The sequence below is a fragment of the Adiantum capillus-veneris genome, chromosome 8 (assembly GCF_014529385.1).
Source record: "Adiantum capillus-veneris isolate H3 chromosome 8, ASM1452938v2, whole genome shotgun sequence".
Classification (NCBI taxonomy): Eukaryota; Viridiplantae; Streptophyta; class Polypodiopsida; order Polypodiales; family Pteridaceae; genus Adiantum; species Adiantum capillus-veneris.
In genome coordinates, this window is record NC_140938.1 from 54,915,857 (window position 1) to 54,937,375 (window position 21,519).

Genomic DNA, 21,519 nt, shown 5'->3' on the forward strand with positions numbered 1-21,519 from the left:
GGCTCCAAATGAGTGCCATCTAGTAAAGAAACTTGAGTGCCATATATATCAAATTGACACTGCTACATAAACGATACACATTCAAGGAAACTTGTGTGACTAATTTATTCATAACAAATTCCATTGTTATGCAAATTTTTCAATACTTATGTACATTAGGGGGTGACCCTTCCATAAAGATTAGGGGCCGCAGCCGTGTTCGAGAAAAATCATTTTTCCAAACATACAAAATTCTTTTTCTTCAACTTGCCAAGAGGAAATTTTAAAATTTTTAGATCTTTTTTAGAGTTTTTATATTATTTTTCTCTATTTTGGGGTAGAATTTCTCCTTTTCCCCTTGCCCTCAATCGGCAATTTTTAAAATTGAAAATGGCACGATATTAAGCTAAAACACATTTTTTCCCGAACACTAGGGCCCGGAGGCACCCAAGTAGCCACTGAATAATGCGACTACATAACCAACTCGAAATCTAGTTTTATCATCTTGTATTGATATACAAACAATCTTCTTATCAAAAGCTATGAATTTTTAAATCTTTGGAAACATTTAATCTCAAAAACAAGGTTTGTTTTGCGAATTTTAGAAAATATTAAAGGTATTTTTAGAATTTATGACAAAATATTGGCGGTGGTCTTTTGGGAATTACAGGAGTTAAAAGATTAGCGTTAAAAGATTCAATTTTAAAAGATTCTACGTGGAGATTGTTTGGTGCGCTTGCAGCTGCTGATCGAGTGAGGCTGAAGAGGGGCCAAGAACAGCTGCCTCGTACTCCGAATGATGCTAAATGAGGGCTGGCGGCTGTAGCGCATCTCTGAGTCGAAGTAGCAGCGTCTGTATGTCAGGTTTCTCTGGTCTCGGTAGCACGCGCGCCAGCTGCAGCTGTCTCTCTCTCTCTCTCTCTCGGTGGACTCCGGCCGTGTCAGCACTAGCTCTCTCTCTCTCTCTGTGCAGACCACAGCGCGATCTCTCTCTCTCTCTCTCTCTCTCTCTCTCTCTCTCTCTCTCTCTCTCATCTTTTCCAGTCGCTCGAGCGTGGCGGGAGCAGCTGCAGTTTCTTGGTAGCGTGATATAATTTGCCACCTAAGCCTACATAACCAACTCAAACTCTAGTTTTAGCATCTTGTATTGATAGACAATAGTCTTTGGAAACATTCAATGCCATAACTAGGGGTTTTTTGGAAAATTTGAAGATTTTGAAGGGCATTTTAAGCATTTATGACAAAATTCTGGAAGTATTTTAATTTATTTTATAATTTCAAGAGTATTTGGGATTTCCACAAATTAGAGAACATTTTGTTTTTTTTCTTACTCGAGTGCTTTTTTAAAAAAAAAACCATAAAAAGGCGCGAGATTGTATCCGATTAAAGAGAGAGCAGTGTTACAAAGCTAACTTGAAGGTGCTAAAGGACTGCCAAGGATGCTATAATTGGGCAAACACAAGCAATTCATGGGATGGCTCTTACGACCACTTGCAGAAGAGGTTGGATGAATGCGTGGATCGAGGCAAGGACATCACCCACCACCACGAGAGGGGAATGAGGCTGGTGGCTCTCATCGAGGAAGCAATTAATGGACTCCCAAGAAATGCATAGGTAGCTTTGTTTTGTAATCTGACGGAAAGCCCTTATAGGATAGCTCTGTGTATATATGGATAATCGAAGATCAGGCTAGTGCCTACTCTACTCGAGTGCTATTAAACAAACCCTTGTACTGGATGCATGAATGTGCTTTTGGTATCTAGTTCATCTCAAGTAATCTCATGTGGCACTGAGGCCTTAGCCCGAATCATTCAAGAGATCATAGAGACTAAAATTTTGGGGGTATTTGAATTTATGTTTTAGTTTTAGGAGTTTTTTTCTTACTTTTAATTCCTCTACAAGTTGAAAAAATGAAATGGGCTATGTGCATAACCACACATTTGCTAAGCTTATTAGTGAATGGAACCTAGAATTGTACACAAGGCCACACTTAGAGGCTTCATAAGTGCTAAATTGCAAAAAGGTAGTTGCCAAATCTCGAAGCTTACCAAACAAGAGCCATACAAATTAGTACAACAAACAAATTTGAAACAGTGTTAAGAAAGTAGTCCTGAAAAACCCCTTCAATGCTATTGAACAAACCCTTGTACCGGTTGCCTTAATGTGCTTTTGGTATCTAGTTCAACTCGAGTAATCTCATGTGGCATTGAGGCCTTAGTCCGAATCATTTGAGAGATCATAGAGACTAGAGGCCTCTCCATACATCTCCATCCATCAGTGCTACCATATCTGCTCTGGTGGTCCAATAAGGGTTGAGTCCCTAAATCTGAACCCCATAGAGCATAGGTAAAGCCACTAGAGTGTCAAAAAGGCATTTCTTTGTTCGAGGTTCTTGAAATTGAACCTACGAACACATCTTCTCCAATTCTCCCAAATCTGCATAGGCTCTCGTCAATCTAGTCTCTGCCACTCTCCTCAATGAAAACGTTGGTCCACTGAAGACTATCCCAAGATAGGTGTATGCATCTGTATACTCCACCATCTCCTGGCTATATGTAGAAGTAGGTGCACACCTCATGGCCCACTGTGGTGTGGTGTTGAACACCATAACCTTGGTTTTCTCAGGTTAACAAACAATCCACTATTGTGGGCCAATGTGTATAAAGCATCTAGATGACGTTGCATCCCCTTCAGGGAGTCAAAAATTAGCACAATATCATTAGCATATAGCAATAGTGAGATCCATGTCCCTCCCATTTGTGCTCCTCTATCACCATCCCTCTCAATGTAGTTAGCAACCTCATCCACATACATGTCAAATAGTGTAGGAGATAGCGGGCAACTGTGTTTCATCCCAACAGTGGAGTGAACCAAATCAAAATTCCTCTTTGGAGTGCATACATGCCCCACTAGTGACTTGTATAGAGCCATGATCCCCCAAATCAACTCTTTGGGTACCCCCCTCTCCGACAATATGTGCATCAATCTAGTTCTAGTCATTGTATCAAAGGCTTTGTGGAAGTCCACAAAGCAACAATAGAGAAGTCTCCCACGTAATCTCCCCTCCTCAATAATGGATCTGAGTATCAGAATATGATCAAGAGTAGAGAAACCTCTCCTGAAACCCCATCTATCCTGCTACCCATACATCCCATCTCTCTGTCCAGCTACTCAATTGTTGCTTAAGGATGGATATGTACAATCGTGCCAATGTGTGCCAAATCATAATAGTGTGGTAGTTCCGAGGCTCGATAGGGTCCTCTGACTTCAAAATAGGTACGGTCATGGACAAACTCCAAGTATGAGGTAGGACCTTGCACATAGCATGGTTGAACATCATTTATAGAAGCTCTACAAGCAAATCTCTGGCATGTATACAATGCTCTTCTACCAGGCCATGGTGATCATATACTCTCCTAGTCTTCACCTTGTCAATGGATTTCTTTACCATCTTGAAGGTAAAGAAAGCACATGTGTGTGGGCATGGCTCTAGTGGATCTGGAATCGGTGGCTACCCCGAGAGTGTGTAAAGAGATGATGCATATTGACCCCCTACCTCCGTAGAAGTGATGACCGGTGGGGGGGAGTGCTCATGGAAGAGTCACCATGCTTCGCTTGAATCCTGGCTCAAAAACAACTAACATAAATCCTACTCTAATCGAGCTAGAAATTTCCTCTTCTTCTGTCGTACCAAATGCCGAGCAACAATCTTTGGCTGCCTATGAGTAATGACTTCTAGAAGTACCTCCCTTTGAAGATAGGCTCAGATCTCTCTGCACTCCTCATCATACCAGCTATTTTGGAGTGTGCTCCCAGAACATTGTCACTGCCCAGGCTCAATGTGTGGGTGTGCCTCTATGTCTTTGTCAATATATAAGTGAGCTCCCCGGCTAAAGGTCTCCTCGGATCATCTGTGCATAAGCGTCTGTAGATACCATCTATGTAGACAGAATCAGTCTTTGAAGAAAAAGTGTATCGGGTATGTGTAGGTGTCTATGCCAATCGAGCTGTGCTGAATTGGAATGAGACAATAAAGGTGAGGAAAGCATGATCTATCGCTACCCCAATAGGCATGGGCCTGACTGTAAAGTCTTGAATAGAGTGTATGAAATTGGGCTTCCAAAACATAATCCAATCTGTTGGACCCATGTCTATGAGGAAAAGAAGAGAACCCACTAGATACTGGAAATAGAGAGAGAGAGAGAGAGAGAGAGAGAGGAGCATTTAACTCACACACATTTTTCTATATAGAAAATGATATTTTTTATATCCATCGATCTACTTGCACTAAATTACTAGATAGCAAATGTGTAGCATCTATTACTATGTAGGAAATGTTGCACCCCATGTCTAATTACCACAAAGCAACTCCATTTTGCTAGATCTATCTAGCAAGAACAATAGATTACTATATAGCGATCTTGTAGGAAGCATGATTTTACTAGTTCTATCTAGCAACTACATAGCAAGGCCTCACTTTTGCTAGTTACATCTGCTATATTTGCTAGAGATTTGCTAGTTCAATCTAGCAAAACAATAAAATGGGATGATATTTACTAGGCGGCAATTGGTCTAAAGCTCTTTGTGAAATGCTTGGAACATCTGCACCTTAGCCGGATGGAAGTGAATCTTCAATTGATTTGGTCGATCAACCATTGCTTAAGGACTTTGAAAATCCTAGCTCACCAAAAAGTATGTGTCAACGATTCTAGGAAAATCGTTTACGGACGGAATCGACAATGCTTCTTCCTCCGATAGTGGAAGGAAATGAAGGAAAAGCACAGTTGCATGCGCAAGCAAGGGTAAACACGCAACGGAGGAGGGCACGCCCATGGGTGGTTTGCATGGATCCACGAAAGGCAAAGCGATGAAGCGATGGGGTGAGGACGTGCGAATGTTTGTAGCTCTCGCTAGCAAATGACCCCCGGGTTAGACACATCCACCTCCAATTTAGAGACAAGAAGTTTGGAATATTCTTAGAATCTTGCTTAGGTGTTATCTTGTGATTTGCTGAAAAGTGCACCATTACTCGGCTTTGGGTGTCCCTAATGCTTCAAAATGTCATGAGATGGAGCAAGAAACGCACAAGAAAATTCCAGGCATGGAAGTTACAGACGAACACAAAACCTTAATCTCTTCCATGCAAAGTGGTTATCGATTCCATCAATAAAACCCTAGCTTTCTTCCTCAATTAAAGTGAAACCCACTTTAGTGGAGTAAAGAAGTTACCTTGGCCATAATCTCAAGAAGATTTAGAAATTTTCTCATGTAGGAAAACGGAGTCTTTTGTGGGGCCGGCGGTCCCTTGCCCCCAATCGTACCTAGCTAGGTATGCGGTGCCTCCCTCACGGAAGCTCATGATGTTGACTTAAGTCGCAATGTGGGAATTTGTCCAAAACTTCTTGTGAACGCAAGTGACAATGTTTTGGAAGTGTTGCCAAAAGTATGCATTACTACAAATATCAATTTAGCATGTCTCGCTTAGTATTTGCTAACTCCTTTTTATTAAGCAATTGGAGTCCCTCCCGGTAACAGTTCTAAGCATCTCCATGCCAAGATTCTCCCTATGATCGCTTGCTATGCAAGCAAAGAAATTTCTTACTTTGTTTTTGCTCCCATGTATTTTTTTTCCCCCACTTTATAGGTTTCTTTTGTTTGCTCTCTCTCTCTCTCTCACACACACACACACACACAAAACATGGTGTTATTTAGAAAGTAAATTTGTGATCTCTCTCTCTCTCTCTCTCTCTCTCTCTCTCTCTCACACACACACACACACACACACACACACACAACATGGTATTATTCAGAAAGTAAATTTGTGATCATATGGACAATATCTTGGAGCATATGGACAATAAACACAGTCTCTGTAGCATCTCATTATATTGCAATTTATTAGCAAAATGAACGTGGGGACATAGAATCATGTGTCACTAACAATGGCTCAAGGTATAATTGTGGTAAGAAAGTCATAGATTACCCTCTTTACACTTTGTGGTTATATTTCCATAGATCAAGAGATGCAATGATTGGAGTTGTGGGACTTTCCATTGCACACTAAGTAATACTACTCTCTGTTGTATGCCTTGAGCTTCCTTCGCTTCTCCAAGCCGTGTGTTTCCCTGCAACCCTATTTCCAACTATTGGTATCACAACAGATTACCTCCTGGGCATAGTCGCAAAAGCATAGCCTGCTCAATGAGATTTCGTGAGTGTCAGCACGTCGACTCGGGCTTTATTTTCGTCACTGTTTCACTACATGCACTACTATGCATACAAATTCGTTTTATTTTGTGGAATTATTATCAGTGTCGTTTTTGCATAACAAGTCCCTTACAATATTCTTCGGGTTGTGTTATAGTGGGTAGAACTTTGCAAATTAAGTTGTGGATTCAAAGACTGTTTCAAATGCAAAAGAATAAATTGGATGCACCTTTGTCTAGTCGTACTCGTTCAGGTTCTCCCCATGCATCTTATGCATCAGAGTGTTATGCTTTGGTTGTTTGTAGCGTATGTGATTTAGAGGAATCTCTGTCTTTTGATGAAGTACATAATTCAAAAAATTGGATATCATGCAATCAAAATATGATGCACTTATAGAAAATGACGCATGGACTTTATGTGATTTGCCTCCTAGAAAAAAATTCGTTTGTACGAAGTGGGTTTACAAGTTGAAACGTAAGCCGCATGATGAGATTGATCGCTATAGGGTTCGACTTGTTGTTGCAAAGGGTTATGCACAACAAAAGGTACAGATTTTGAAGAGACTTTTGCTCCCACTTGTCGTATGACTATTGTGCGTTTTCTATGTGCATTGGAAGCTCATTTTAAATGGGATGTACATCAATCAAATGTTGTTAGTGCTTTCTTGAATGGTGAAATATTTGAGGAAGTCAATGTAACGCAACCTCACGGTTTTGTCAAGAAAGGACACGATGATAAAGTGTGAAAATGTAAAAAGGCTTTGTATGGGTTGCAGTCTCCTCGAGGCTTTTGTAAAATTCCAATAGAAAGCACTTTGTGGGTGGATGCATGGATAGGTGGTACACTAGCTACCCATTTTTGGGGGTGGTAGCAAGGGGGTGGGATGGTTGGTAGCTAGGTGAGTAAACATTGAGAATCTTTTATAAGGTTTTATTTGAAAACTGTTCATCAAAAGGCTTGAGCAGCGAGCTGGATTTAAAAACTTTAAAAATTATCTTTTCAGTTTCAACTGTGTGTGTGAAAGTAGTGCCGGGGGGGGGGGGGGGGGGCACCTTACTCCACAATCATGACGCCTCTTGCTCGTCGACGGTTGCAGAGGGGGGTAACTCAGGTGGCCAAGCAGCTCCTACAGCTGAAGCAAAATCAACCACAATTACTGGGAGGCGGAAGAGGGACCGTCATTCATCTCCCTCGACTGATCCACCCTTGGACTCCCCTGCTGGAAAGAGGAAGAAGAAGGTCTTGAATCCTTCATCAAAGCCCTGCACTCTTATAGCAAAGAAACATTCCAAAATGGCAGATGTTGTAACCCCCAACACTGAGGTACTACTGCATCTTAGTGTTGTTGGCTGTCTCTACACAATTTATTGTTGTAACTTGTTTCCAAGGTCCATGTAAACTCTCTTAAGCTTGCTTTGAAGCAAACCTAAGTTAGAGGCTAGATGTTTGTAGATACATTCAAGCTCCATAAGCTAATGTGCATGCATTCAAGCTTGCATTGAAAACCCGTGTAGAGGAATGCATGCATGCCTCTGCATGCATTCAAGCTTGCATTGAAAACCTATGTAGAGGGATGCATGCATGCATGCATTCAAGCATATATATTTGTGCACATTGCATTTTTGACTGAACTTCAATTGGTTGGCTTCACATTAGTGCTATGAAGAAGCATGAATCAATGATATTCTATTAGGGTGGTAGCTACCACCTACAACACTCATTTAATATAGGGAAAGTGTATCAGAGATCATAAAGATTGTAGCATTCAGCATTCTACAAAAAACATAACAAGTTGGTAGCATTATGTTAGCCAGCTACCAATCAAAAGGGTTCATTTAGCAAAGAAATGCCAAGGTGGTAGTTACATGGTAGCTATTTGTTTGGGACACAGGTAGTTGTACCACCTATTCATGCACAGGCCCAGCCTACTTCTGCTCCTACTCAATGCAACAATTGATGTTTAATGTGAAAACTTCTATAAAATTGTGATATTATAAATGCTCACCATGCATAAGTTATCGAAGTTTTCAGTAAATTTATGGCCGTGTATGTTTCAAGCTTAAGTGTTGAACCATTCTATACCCGTATGCGTTTTCCGTATGGAAACAACTATGGTCTTATGTTTTTCCCTGTATTTTACAGGGCAAAGGCCGTTGGTGCACTCCATATGTGCCATTTGAAAGGAAGTCAGTTTTTTGCATGACAAAGCCTCAAGCACATGAAGTATACGACCTCCCCAACTCTGGAGTGGATGCTCGACTGCTGACTCAAGCAGATTTCACCAACAAAGATTGGTTGAAATGCTTTAAGGAGGTTCCGAAGAGAGGCAGCAAAGTAAAATGTAGAGATGTGAAGCCAGAGCTCTGGAACAGGTTTTATGTATTGTTCACATCCATGTATCAAGAACCTCCTGGAAATTATGGTATGGAGGTGACTAAAGGATCCAGGCAAATTACATGCAAAGAAGCAGCGATGGGCAACTTTCCATTCCTTCTCTTCCCCTAACAGTTCGCGGTGAATGACGAGGACTCCAGATCATTTGGAGGCACCCTAGGATACTCCGATCGATACACTGGATGATGTGCAGAAAAAGAATATATTTGGTCCACCGTCTCTTACAGAGTTAGATACTGTTTACAACATGGTTGTAAGCAAGCATTCTTTTTCATTGTCAGAGTATAATGAAGCTGGAATTTCTTCAGGTTGATGTGCACCGAAATGAAGGTGCAAACCTCCTAGTGGAAAATCTCAGAGGCGAGTTGAAAGATGCAGAGGCTGCATTACTAAAGGCAGAAGGTAGCATCGATGATGTGGATGCAATGAAGGTGGAGCAGCTTAAAAATATTGTCGGCAGGTTGTCGCTAACACTCCAAACATTGCAAGAGGTAGTTGAGGAGAAGGCACCACTTGATGCTATGGATAGTGCTCTAAAGGAGAGAGATTTTACACAGGAAGTGGAGGAGTGTGCATAGGCGCGGATGGATTTTGTGAAGACCATGCAGGTCAAAAGAAGCAGTTTTGTTGTCTGCACCTCCGTCAAAAGTTCCAAGTGTGGATATGGGCACCTTGCCTTTGGACAAAGTTTGGAGTGCTTGTGGGTTGACAATGTACGACGACGATGCACTTGGCATTTTTTTGCTGGCCTGCAATCATGCCTTTCACATGTACTGTTTTGGCCATCTTGTTGCAAGCAAAGAAACATGCATGGAGATGGGATGCATGCAACCGATTTAGCATACCATGCGGTGTTTGGTGATCCTCGGTAGTACGAATGCCAATTTCCAAGGAGTGCAATCAAACACCAAACCCTTATCAGTGCCCTTAAGCATGGACCATGGTATATACCCTGCTGCATTTTGTAGCTTAAATTTATATGTTTTTTTGTGTTTCTGTTATCAAGAGAACCCTGCTAATTGTAGCTACTAATACAAGACTGGTAGCTACTAGTACAATACTGGTAGCTATCACTCTCATAGTGGCAGTTGTCATGCTAATCCTGGTACAACTAGCTACCAGTATGGCTGTGGCTACCATTCTTCCATGAGCTACTATTCTCCCATGGAAGTCTTGCTGGTGGCAAGGTAGCTACCATTATTCCATTAGCTACTATTTTACCATGGAACTCGTGCTGGTGACAAGGAAGTTCTCACTGTCAACCCTGGTAGCTACCAGTATAATAGTGGTAGCTACCATTCTGCCACGAGCTTCCATTCTGCCAAGGAAGTCCTGCAATTGACAAGGTGGCTACCAGGATTGCATTGGTAGCTGCCATTTTGTCACAAGCTGCCATTCTGCCAAGGAAGGCCTGCAAGTGACAAGGTGGCTACCAGGATTGCATTGGTAGCTGCCATTCTGCCATGAGCTGCCATTCTGCCAAGGAAGTCCTGCAAGTGACAAGGTAGCTGCCAAGATAACATTGGTAGCTACCATGATAGCATCCGTTGCTACCATGATGGCAGGGGGCAAGGTAGCTACTAGGATAGCATTTGGTAGTACTGTTAGCTTATTAGTGCTTGCCTGGTAGCCTCTATTGTCATGTTGACCTTGCATGTAACTTGAAAACTTGTTCTTAATTTCTTATTGTGAAGAACAGAATTCAAGGTGTTGGTAGATGCTGAGAAGGAAGATGTTAGAGAAGTATAGTCCTGAGTATGGAGATCAAGCAAAAAATGCTCCTTTATCAATGAAGGATAATGAAGTGCCAGCCAGAGACACGAATCCCTCCATCCTGCAGACCATACAAATGATGCAAAGGGAAAGAAAGAGAAAGATGACAGGTGTTATTTTGGTTTTGTTTTTTCCTAAAGGTAGATAATATTGTTTAAGGTTCATTCTTGTTGATTGTTTCTTCTCTCTTGCAGATCGAGATGCCAGAAATCCTACAAAGGATGCAGAAGGGCAAAAAAAGACATCAAAGGACCAATTAGCCATAGAGATTGGAGAAAATAGTAACATGGAATCTGGAAGAAAAGATGCTACAACAACCAGAGTCAGAAAAAGACTCCAAACATAGTCTCAATACTTTTGTATCCTATCCCCATTTTTGGCTCTTTTCCTAAATCCTATCGCCGTTTTTGGCTTTGTAACAATTCTCCATTTCCTATGAATTAAGAAGCCAAAATCAAAATTTTTTTGTCATGTCCATCATTGTTGTTTATCTCATTATTGTTTTTATGTTCAGATGCTGCCATTAGCAACATTGACAATCTTGATCACATATTAACTATGATAGCACAATCTACTATGAAAGACCCTCCTGATGTAGATGGTTCATTCAGAGTTGAGGGCCAAGTCCCATGTGCTAGTAGCATTGATGACCAAGAGGATAAAATCACGGAGTCTTTTGTCCTCAGCACAGGTGAAGACACAGAGATTATCATGAAAAAGTCTGAACCAAGAAGGGAAAATGGTGATGCATCTGTGATGCAGGTGGTGATGCAAGTTGTGCAGTTGGTGCAGGTGATGACACGGAGATTAAAATTGATAAGTCTGAACCACCTCGGGAAGATGGTGACACATCTGTGGATGCAGGTGGTGCAGTTGGTGCAGGCAGTGCAAGTGAAGACACATACATTATCATTGAAAAGTATGAATCACCTTGGGAAGATGGTGATGCATCTGTGGATGCAGGTGGTGAAGCAAGTTGTGCAGCTGGGGCAGTTGGTGCAGGTGAAGACGCGGAGATTACCAATGAAAAGTCTGAACCACCTCAGGAAGATGGTGATGCATCTCGCGGATGCAGGTGGTGATGCAGGTTGTGCAGCTGGTGCAGGTGGTACATAATATGTAAGGCACGATGATGGGACGGTGTCTCGGCAAAGGGAGGATGGAGGAGGTGCAGGTGGTGTTGCAGATTATGTTAGGAATGATGATGGGATGGTGTCTCGTCCATGGGAGGATCTTGGGAACATATTGTTTGAGAGTAAGCCAGCTTTAATCCTTGATATTAATGGTGTCCTGTTGACTTAATTAGACAAGAGGTAACGTTCATGAAAGCCTGCCTACTGGAATGATCTAGAAATTGTAGACATAGCATGGGTGTTTGCTGGGTATAAAAGGGATGCACCTGCATTCTTGGACTGGTGCCTTGTGCACTTTGATGTATTTGTGTGGACCTGCTGCATGAAGACTAAAGAAGAAAACCTGTTGAGTGCCTGCTTTCCTGATCAGTTTTCCCAATTCAAGGAAATTCTTGCACAACAGGATTGTGTAAGAGATGCTAGATTCAAGATAACTGGTGGAAAGCCTGTATTTTACAAGAATCTAAGTGACTTCTGGGAGAAAAGAGGTCAGTACACTGCTACGTCCACAATTCTAGTCGATGACACACAGTACAAGCAGCCGTGGAATCCTCCAGGCACTTTTTGCATTGTGAAGATTCATATGGAAAATCAGAATCCCACTCAGATTCAAGGATATCTTACAACAACTGTAAGATCTTGGCTCATGGCTTGGATTTGTGCGGAAGATCGCCTCAAGTATGCCGAGGACTGTGCACTATTGAGACCGATCGATAACCTCAGCATTAGGATCTCAAAGCAGTGGCGTCTAGAGTATTACAGCTAGATATATTATCCTGACATGTAACCATGAAAAGCGATGTAAACAGTCAACCATTTACTTACTTATGGAGTATTTTTCTCACTTGTAATGATGACATAATGTAGTAAAGCAGCTTTTGTTAACTTGTACACTTGTTTAAGTTTTTGCATTGTTCATCACTGCACCTCCACAGTTGCACAATTACAAGTACTTAACACAGCTTCGGATACCAGGAAATGTTAAGGGCAGCTACCAATCTGCATAGTAGCTACCCTTGCAGCTACTTAGCTACACTTGTTTAATTTTTCTATGTTTGTTGTGGAGATGATTTATTTCTTATGGCTTAATGTACACGCGGGAGTACTGGTGGGCACTTGGGTTGGTTCTAGTGGTCATGATCATTCATGCATCAGATGTATTTAGCATTTACCAGAGTCACCTGTCCATTGTCTCTTAAGACTCGCATATGCAGCCTCGAACGTTTGAGAAGTGCTGCCACGTTTGCACTCCCCTGCGATTATTTCGAACGGCTCCTTATCGCCCCCAACGTGATGACCCCCCCCCCCCCCCCCCCCCCCCCCGCGCCTCACGATGTTCAGCTATAACGGTGCCGATGGCGAAGGCGGGAGAGAAGCAGAAGCCTGCAAAAGAGTGCTAACGCCTACTGTTTGCAGGCCTGCAAAAGCTGACCTTATCCTCTGTCAACACAACTGTTGAGCAACCGCCTGCTGTGCATGTGAGAGATCCATCATCGGTTGGCTGTCAGGTCAGGGGCATCGAACCCTTGAATGGCCGGCTGCATGTGTGAGTCTCATCTGGAGTTGCCCTCATCTCCTTTTTTTAGGGAAAGGCTTTCGACAGAGTGTTCATGCTATCTACCTCAGGATATCACATAGGCATTTTAGACACGATTCAATCAATTGCAAAACAGGGTAAAGCTTAGCACAGAGATTACAGAGATTCCCCCAAAGAAAAAAAAAAAGAAAAGATGCTGAAGGGCCATCAAAAGCAGCTTAGATTAAAACTATGAATGATATACATCAAAAGGAGTGCTATTGTAAATAGCGTCATATGTTTCTGAGGAAAGTAAGAATTTTCTTTTACGTCCCACTTTCTGCATTGGGAACTTAATAGCTCGTACAAGGTGGGATTGCAAGGTGGCTTTAGGCTCATAATTTAATAGCTTGAACTCATAGGGATTTTCTTTTGCTTGTTCGTACCGAACTCCTTTGACAATAAATGAGCCGGCATTGAAAACATTCCCCCATGCATCTCTTATAAAAGCTTTAGTTTGAGTCTTTTCTGCTGTACATTTCAAGACATAGAAATTCACAAGCTCCTTATTGTCATGAGGAGCTATAACAGCAAAATTGTCACCAACATGAAGTGCATCACTCAATGCATCATGGTGTCCTTCATATGCAAACTCTTCAATCTCATCATCATCTTAGACATCATCTGTAGGTTCAAGGGTAACATAATTCCATGCAGAAACGTGTGATTTGTTCGAACACCTCCTCCAGCTGCCTTGCAAACAAGCACTACAAAAGCATGAGAATTGCCGATACCTAAGACGTTTTCCATTTGTTAAGGAGTAGCCGCTGACACAGTGTAAACCACGTGCATCAGGCACAGATTTACAATCCCGACGTTGGCTTCTATCCCCATCACCTACTTTGACCTCCCAAAACAGTTGAGTAACTGGTCGTACCTACGAAGAATACGTGGCTGTAACACCATTGGACATGGTTTCTCTCAAAAATGGCACCACATCTGCTGCACATTGTAATTTCACACAGTCTAGCTTTAGCTACTCCTGAGTGAGATGCCTCTTAATAAAAACACCTGCACCATCATGTTCGCCCTTCCCATGACCTGAACCTAAAAAATGATGTGTCATTTTCAAACTTGTCAGAGTTCCATATCGAGCAACAAAATAAAAAGGCCTCTTTGCTTTGAACTGCGAGACTGCTCCATATGACCAAACCCAATGTTCTTTGAGCGATGTGCCTAGCTCTTTCAAGCAACCATGATGGAGCATAAATCAATGCTGGACAAAAAGAGTATCATGGATTTTATCATCAGATATATAGAAATGATAGTATTTTTGGACACTACCTGCAATCCTCACATATGTAATGTGAACGAAGATTGTCACCTGGCTAGAAAACCAATGCATCGATTGGATCTCGTTCTGTTCTTTGAAAGTGTAATTTTCAATGAAATCCACCACTGACACTACCACATCTTCAGGGAAGATACGCAGACAATCTTTAAACTGCTCGGCCTGCCATCTATAAACAGAATTGTGCTTTATAAACTTACTCAGATGATCCTTGAACAATATGAAAAGCTGCCTGCACTGCATCTCCTTGTGAGAAAGAACTTTTATTTTCTTCTTTTTCCCTGAATCTATTTTGCCAACTTCAAGGTCTTCAAAAATCTTAACTGTTACCATGCCTGCACCATTTAACTCTTCAATCGGGCAAATTGGTAGCTTCTTTGAAGGCCCACACTGAGAGCATTCGCCAATCAAACACTTCAGTGAAAAAAAATTTGACCTGCTAGCCTTCGAGCATAAAATTGACTCCCAAAACTTTGTAAGGCTACGACACTGATTTGTCTGAGCACTACATTTCAAATCTACACCACAAATATCACATTGACAACTACACTCTTTCCCGTGCACACCATAAGAAATCTACCTTATATGGTTTACAACATCCCTCAAGAAGGACATTTGAATATGAGTGATGCAACAACAGCTGTAGCGATCTCGAAGCTTGCGTACAAAATAAGGTTTCAGCTTTTCAAATGTCCTTTGGTGAATTTGTACCTCTGGGTGACTCTGTTTGAAGGCAAGAAAGAATTCTGCCTGCATTAGATAATGATATTTAATACACTTATTGGCAAAATCATAACTTATTGTTGACATGCAAAACTGAGATCAATCTGGTGGGAGCTAGTATAAGAATGGTAACTAATACTTTTGTGATCAGTGGAAGGAGAAAAGTGACAAGAGCCCGACTCTAATAGTAGAAAGCACTCTAAGACCTGGTTGTTATCAGACTACCTAAGGGTAGCTTCCAGGTTAACAGTGGTAGCTACCAGGTCCACCAAGATTTCCATGGAAAACTGGTAGCTTCCACCAGGATTGCATGGTAGAGTGGAAGCTATTACTCTCAGAATGGTAACTAATATTTTGTGATGAGTGGAAGGAGAAAATTTACAAGAGCCTGAGTCTAATAGTAGGAAGCACTCTAAGACTTGTGGCTACCTTTACCATGAGTAGGACTGTAAGGTTGGTTGTTATGTGACTACCTAAGGGTAGCTACCAGGTTGACATTGATAGCTACCATGTTGACAATGATAGCTACCAATCCACCAGGATTGCCATGGAAAACTGGTAGCTTCCACCAAGGTTGCCATGGCAGACTGGTAGCTTCCACCAGGATTTCATGGCAGACTGGAAGCTATTACTCTCAGAATGATAGCTCCAGCTAGCACTATGATACTGATAGCTACCAAGTTGACAATATTAGCTACCAGTACACCAATACTACAATGGAAATCTGGTAGAAATCACTATCAGAATGGTGGCTACCTTATCATGACTATGAGACTATAAACTAGCAGGTTGAACGTGGTAGCCAGAAAATTTACCAAGAACACCATGGCAGATTGGTAGCAACCCCTATCAGACTAGTAGCTACCTTTACTGAGGACACCATGGACGCTACCAAAGTCTGACAGTGGTAATTATAAGGATCACAGTGGTAGCTACCAGTCATGTATAGTAAACTACCTATTTGGAAGTGGTAGTTACTAGGTCTAAAGAAATGTGCAACAATAAGCAAACTGTACAACAGTCAACTAAAGTATAACCAAACCACTGCCATAATTGTCAATGAAAATAAGCTTGTAGTTACTCAAGAAGTCAAAACAAACCTGGGGTTGCTCAAGCAGATGCACTGGGTGTTTATCGAATACTTTGCGTGCAATACACTTTCGATACACATCCTTTTTGTTGGGCGATACGCAAGTATTGTGAGTCCAAAAGCTCACCACTATGGCCTTCACTTCCTCTGTAATTACATTATTTGTGTATGGTTGTCACCCACACAAATGCAATGGCAGTTCTGTATGATTATGTTTCAATGGAGATCTAGTTGCATAGAAGTTCCTTCGACGGGTACCAAGAAGCCTCGATGCAGCTGCTATATTTGGTTTTATGCTTGTGGAATTCATAACCATCATGATACTCGCCCGTTTAATAAACAACTCTGCCGAGCTTTTTGGTCTCTTGATTACCGTGAGAGTGTTGTGCATTCCATTAATCAATACTCTTTGCTCATCATTGCAAACCTCACCTCCTGTAGATTGAATTTTCAGGTCTCTCAATGCTCGATGCTTGAGAATGCTCCTGATGATTTCCTCCTTTGCCTTTTTGTCAAGACCCTCTGTGCATTGCTTGAAAAACTTGATCACCTGTGCAATAATTTTGCGGTGCTGAAATTCATTAATATCGACCTGTTTAATTCTAGCTTCCCGTTCTTTGATTCTCTCGCGATATGCGCACTTTTGGTTTGCTTCATAATCCTTGATTACACTCTGTTTGCATGAGCTGCACTTGACTGAGTCACAACAAAGGCATGTGCTACTTGTTAAACTCACAACATCCTCAACTGGAATGATTTCCACCATCTTGTGAGTCTTTGAGAGGTGGAAAGAGGATGCCAAAGGGGATACCCTGTCCAAAGCTAAGCCCTAAACACCAGCTAGGGATTCGCATGCAATGTGTGTGTGTGTGTGTGTGTCTGAGAGAGAGAGAGAGAGAGAGAGAGAGAGAGAGAGAGAGAGAGAGAGAGAGAGAGAGAGAGAGAGAGAGAGAGAGCGCAGCTATGGAGGCTTTCAGCTTCAACACAGAGGGGAGAGAGAGAGAGAGAGAGAGAGAGAGAGAGAGAGAGAGAGAGAGAGAGAGAGAGAGAGAGAGAGATAGAAACAGAGTAATGAAAAGGCGTAACAACCTTAGATCATGGTCTCTATCAAGTTTTTAAAAATATCATTATTAAATTCACTCAAAAGTTTCCCTCCACCTTTCGATTTGGGAAGTAGCTACCAGCGTGCTAGTGTGTCCGGGACACATGTAGTAAGTCCACCTATTCATGCATCCACCCTTGTATGTAAAGCATGAGGGTGTTGTAGTTCTCATTGTTGTTCTATATGTGGATGATCTGTTGATCACTTGTCCAAATGAGGCATATATTGCTGAATTTGAGTCTGATTTGAATGCTACTTTTAAGATGAAAGATTTGAGACTGTTACATCATTACTTGGGCATTCAATTTAAGTTGTATGATGGTGGTATTGCCTTATGTCAAACAAGTTACACAATGACATTGCTATGTAAGTTTAGACTTGAGGATTGAAAATCTATTGCCACGGATGGAAACAAGTTTTTAAATAAATTCTTCATGATGCTAGTGATCCTGCCAATGTCACTCTTTACCAAAATGCTATTGATGCCTTATTTATGTATGCAACACAAGGCTAGATATTCAGCTTTTTAATCTCGTAAGTTAGTAGATCTATGCATAGCATAGGGTCTAAGCACCGGTAGGCTATGTCGCTAGTTGAAAACTTATTCACAATCTTTACTTATGATATGACCCTTGTTTACGAATCACATATATGGGCTGTTGTTTGAAAGAGACACTTGCTAATTAAAGAAAATTGTATTGTTATGTCATGAGAATAAGTATGATCTTTTGTTAGGCTTGATTTAAGTTCACAAAGTGTGATTTTATCTTTCATTTTATTTTGTAATTTGACAATGTAAAGTTGACAAATAGTTTTATTGCTTGGCATTGTACAAACTCTTAAGTTATTGTTTTTCTTGTGTTTTATCTCAAAATCTTGGTGGAAAGATTATCCTTTCTAGCAAAATGAGTAAATTAGTCTTTCACCAAGGAGATAGCAAAATAATGGTACGTGTTTTGAATTACAAATTTCAAATGTTCTTGTTCGTATATCAATACTTATTAAAATGATTTCATGAAGCATTCTACTATTCATAGCAATGGCAGGAGCTGAAGTAGGCAATACGTGTCTCATAGTTCTTGGAAAAGAGACATCAAAGATGCAGCTAATGCATGTTAGCTTGAATTACAATTCCTAATCAAGAAGTATGGCTTTCATATGTTCCAAGAGACACTATTTTCATTAGCATTTCTAAATTATCTGCTTTGAGCTAGAAACTATTTTTCATGGTCAAACTCTTTGAAACTATTGAGACATTCTTAATGGTAAAATTAAAGGTCATGTTATAGGCAAATACAAGCATTCTTAATGGTCAAATCAAACGTCATGTTATAGGCAAATAGAATCATTTTCAATGGTCAAATCAAAGGTTTCTGTGTTGGAAATACATGCCTTGAGGACATGATCAATCAATCCACAAAGGGGAGTAAGCCCAAATTTTTGCGAAAATCTTTGAACTTCTCATGAGACAACGCCTTTGTGAAAAGATCTGCAAGGTTATCTTGTGTTGACCAAGTTGAATTTGAGCCCAAACAACCAGTCCAATCTGAGTTCAAAAAAGCATGTAAATATGGTGGCAATGATCCCCCTTGGGAAAAAACAACCAAAGACCTTCATAATTGCTTCCTTTGAAGCAAGGCCCATTGCCTGCATCATCCAAAGCATGTATGTGTAATAGGTAGCCACGTATCCTATCTTGTTCAATCTATATATCATTGGAAAAAAAGGTAGATAAGATAATTTCACACTAAGGCCAACTACGCAAGCAAATATATTACTTGTTTATACGCATCACAATGCTCAACATATCAGCCTCATTTGTAGAATCCACAGTCACACTAGTTCTACTCAACTCTAGGGTGCAGTTCGGTGTCTTTTTCATAGGAAACACCTAAAACTAAAGGGAACTGTCACACAAAAATTCCATTTAAGAACATGCAAGCAAAGTAACAGCATTAACAACATAGATTACTCTCTTTAGGAACTCCCATCCATGCGACTAGCCTATGGTTTCCATCCCAAGTATATAACATTTTTCTGTATAGGACACCCCAACAAGTGTCTTTGATCTCGGCCACAAGGATCCAATGTCTGCATAATATCGTTGTCTTACATTAATGGAAAGATGGTCAGAGCTTCAAGAGAGCATATGAAGCATCCCTTGGGGTCATAATACCCCAACAAGAATGTATCAACCAATGGTTGCAGCTGCTTTGGGTCCCATCTAACTTGTCTTGCTTTCTCTAGCTTTACCAAATGACAAAGAGGAACCCAAGGCAATGGAGTTTCATGCTCTACCTGCATTGTTAAAATTATGTTAAATCTTAAACTATGCAATAGTTATTGCCCATTAAACTCAAGTGCTCTTGCATACCTTCAAATTACCAAGATGTTTTGATAGCATATCTTGGAAAACTATAACATCTGCCTCATTTATTGGAAATGCGCCTCCAATGGTAGTCCCTGCTGTCATGTATGCCTCCATTTCTTTGTCATCGATCTCCTCGTTGGAGTTGTCAACATCAGCAACATTGATCTCCTCGTTGGAGTTTTCAACATAAAAAACATGATGCTCCTTCTTGCATTTTTACTTTTTCCTTTGTTGATTTTTTAGATTTTTCCGATGTCGTAATAGGTGGAGATGGAATAGCATTGAGTGATATGCTCTTGGATAGAGACACAGTAGCTGATGGAGACATTTCTTGTGTTTCTCTCCTTGCTGTCTTGGGAACTCGATGGTAAACAAACAATACAACAACGACTATTCAGCAAGCATATTTAATGAAAACATTTAACATTCTACAATCCCAGAGAAACCTCTATCAAGATGAACCCAAAAATTACCAGATCTCTTGTAGGCCACGCAACAAGACTTTTTTTTGCCTTCTTCAAAGTAGTCATTTCTTTGTTCGTGGAAGGAACATGAGGTAGAGGGAATCCTTGCCATCATATACTTCCAACACTGCAATAGAATAGCAACGAGATGGAAATCTGTTCCCATGAAGCTTAGCTAGGTTCAAAGTCTTGTCTATTTGATCTACATCAATCACCTCTCGATTGTAAATGAACTCAACATAAGCGCCGACATTAGATTTCTTGGCCATATTTAGTATGAACTCAAAAGTATAGCACAAATGCTTTCACTTATCTGCAAAATAAGAACTAGAATTTTTGTCATTTATTTCTCTCCTTGTCACCCTCATACCGCCTCTGGCTATCTGATACCACACTCTTTCTTTCTCTATCCCACCTTCCCTTCCTCCATTCCTAGCTCTCTTTTCTTCTTGATCTCACCTTTTTCTCACTCTGTCACCCAAATTTCCGGTTCATATTTGTCTTGAAGGGATTTTTAAATGTTTGTGAAAATCATTTTTCCCGAACTTATGCTAAAAAAAAACCTAGTTTTAGTGTAATCCCACCTACAAATTTTGAAATTTACCTCTAAATTTTATATTTGAAGGCAAGAAAACCTACAAATTTTTGAAAAAATTAGTGTAATTCGCGGTCAAAACCTTCAATGTGGCAATTTACCTATGGTATTTCACATATGTAGGTTTGCCAAGTTTCTGGAAAAAAGTGGGGTTTTGGGGGGGGGGGGGGGGTTTAAAGACAGATTAAAAGAATTTTTAAAAAGGTTACAAGATTTACCTGAGATCCAAATGAGGCAGGTGTGCAAGCCGACAGTCAACGCGACGTGCAGCACGAGACAGCAATCTGCAGAGCGCGAGACAGCACGAGCCAAGACAGGATGACAGCAGCAGAGCACGTCACAGCAAGAAAGACGATCTCCAGAGCACGACACAGCAGGAAAGAGCGCGAGCTAACAGCAAGACGGCGCTCCAAGACAGGACGACGGCACTTGCTCTCTCTCTCTCTCTCTCTCTCTCTCTCTCTCGCACGCGCGTGCTCGTGCAGTATTCTCCTAAGCACTCTCTTTTTGGGTGGCGGGAGGCTCAGATTGAAGCTTTTCTTTCTTGGCCTTTCCCGTTTAGCTCCAGAAATTGAACTCCACTCATTTATGCCTTAAGCCTCTGTCACACTAGGACACCCGCCCAAGCTGACATGGCAAAAAATGGATCTTGTAAGGAGATAAAGACCTTCGTTCACAATATGCCTTGTTGATTGGAGGTTTTTGTTAATTTCTTTGCACTTAATTGCAATGGCCTATACAAAATGTATTTTGTTAGGGATTATTGTCACAATCATTTCCAATAATTGTGCTTATAGATTCCTTAGCTAAGTTCAATAACT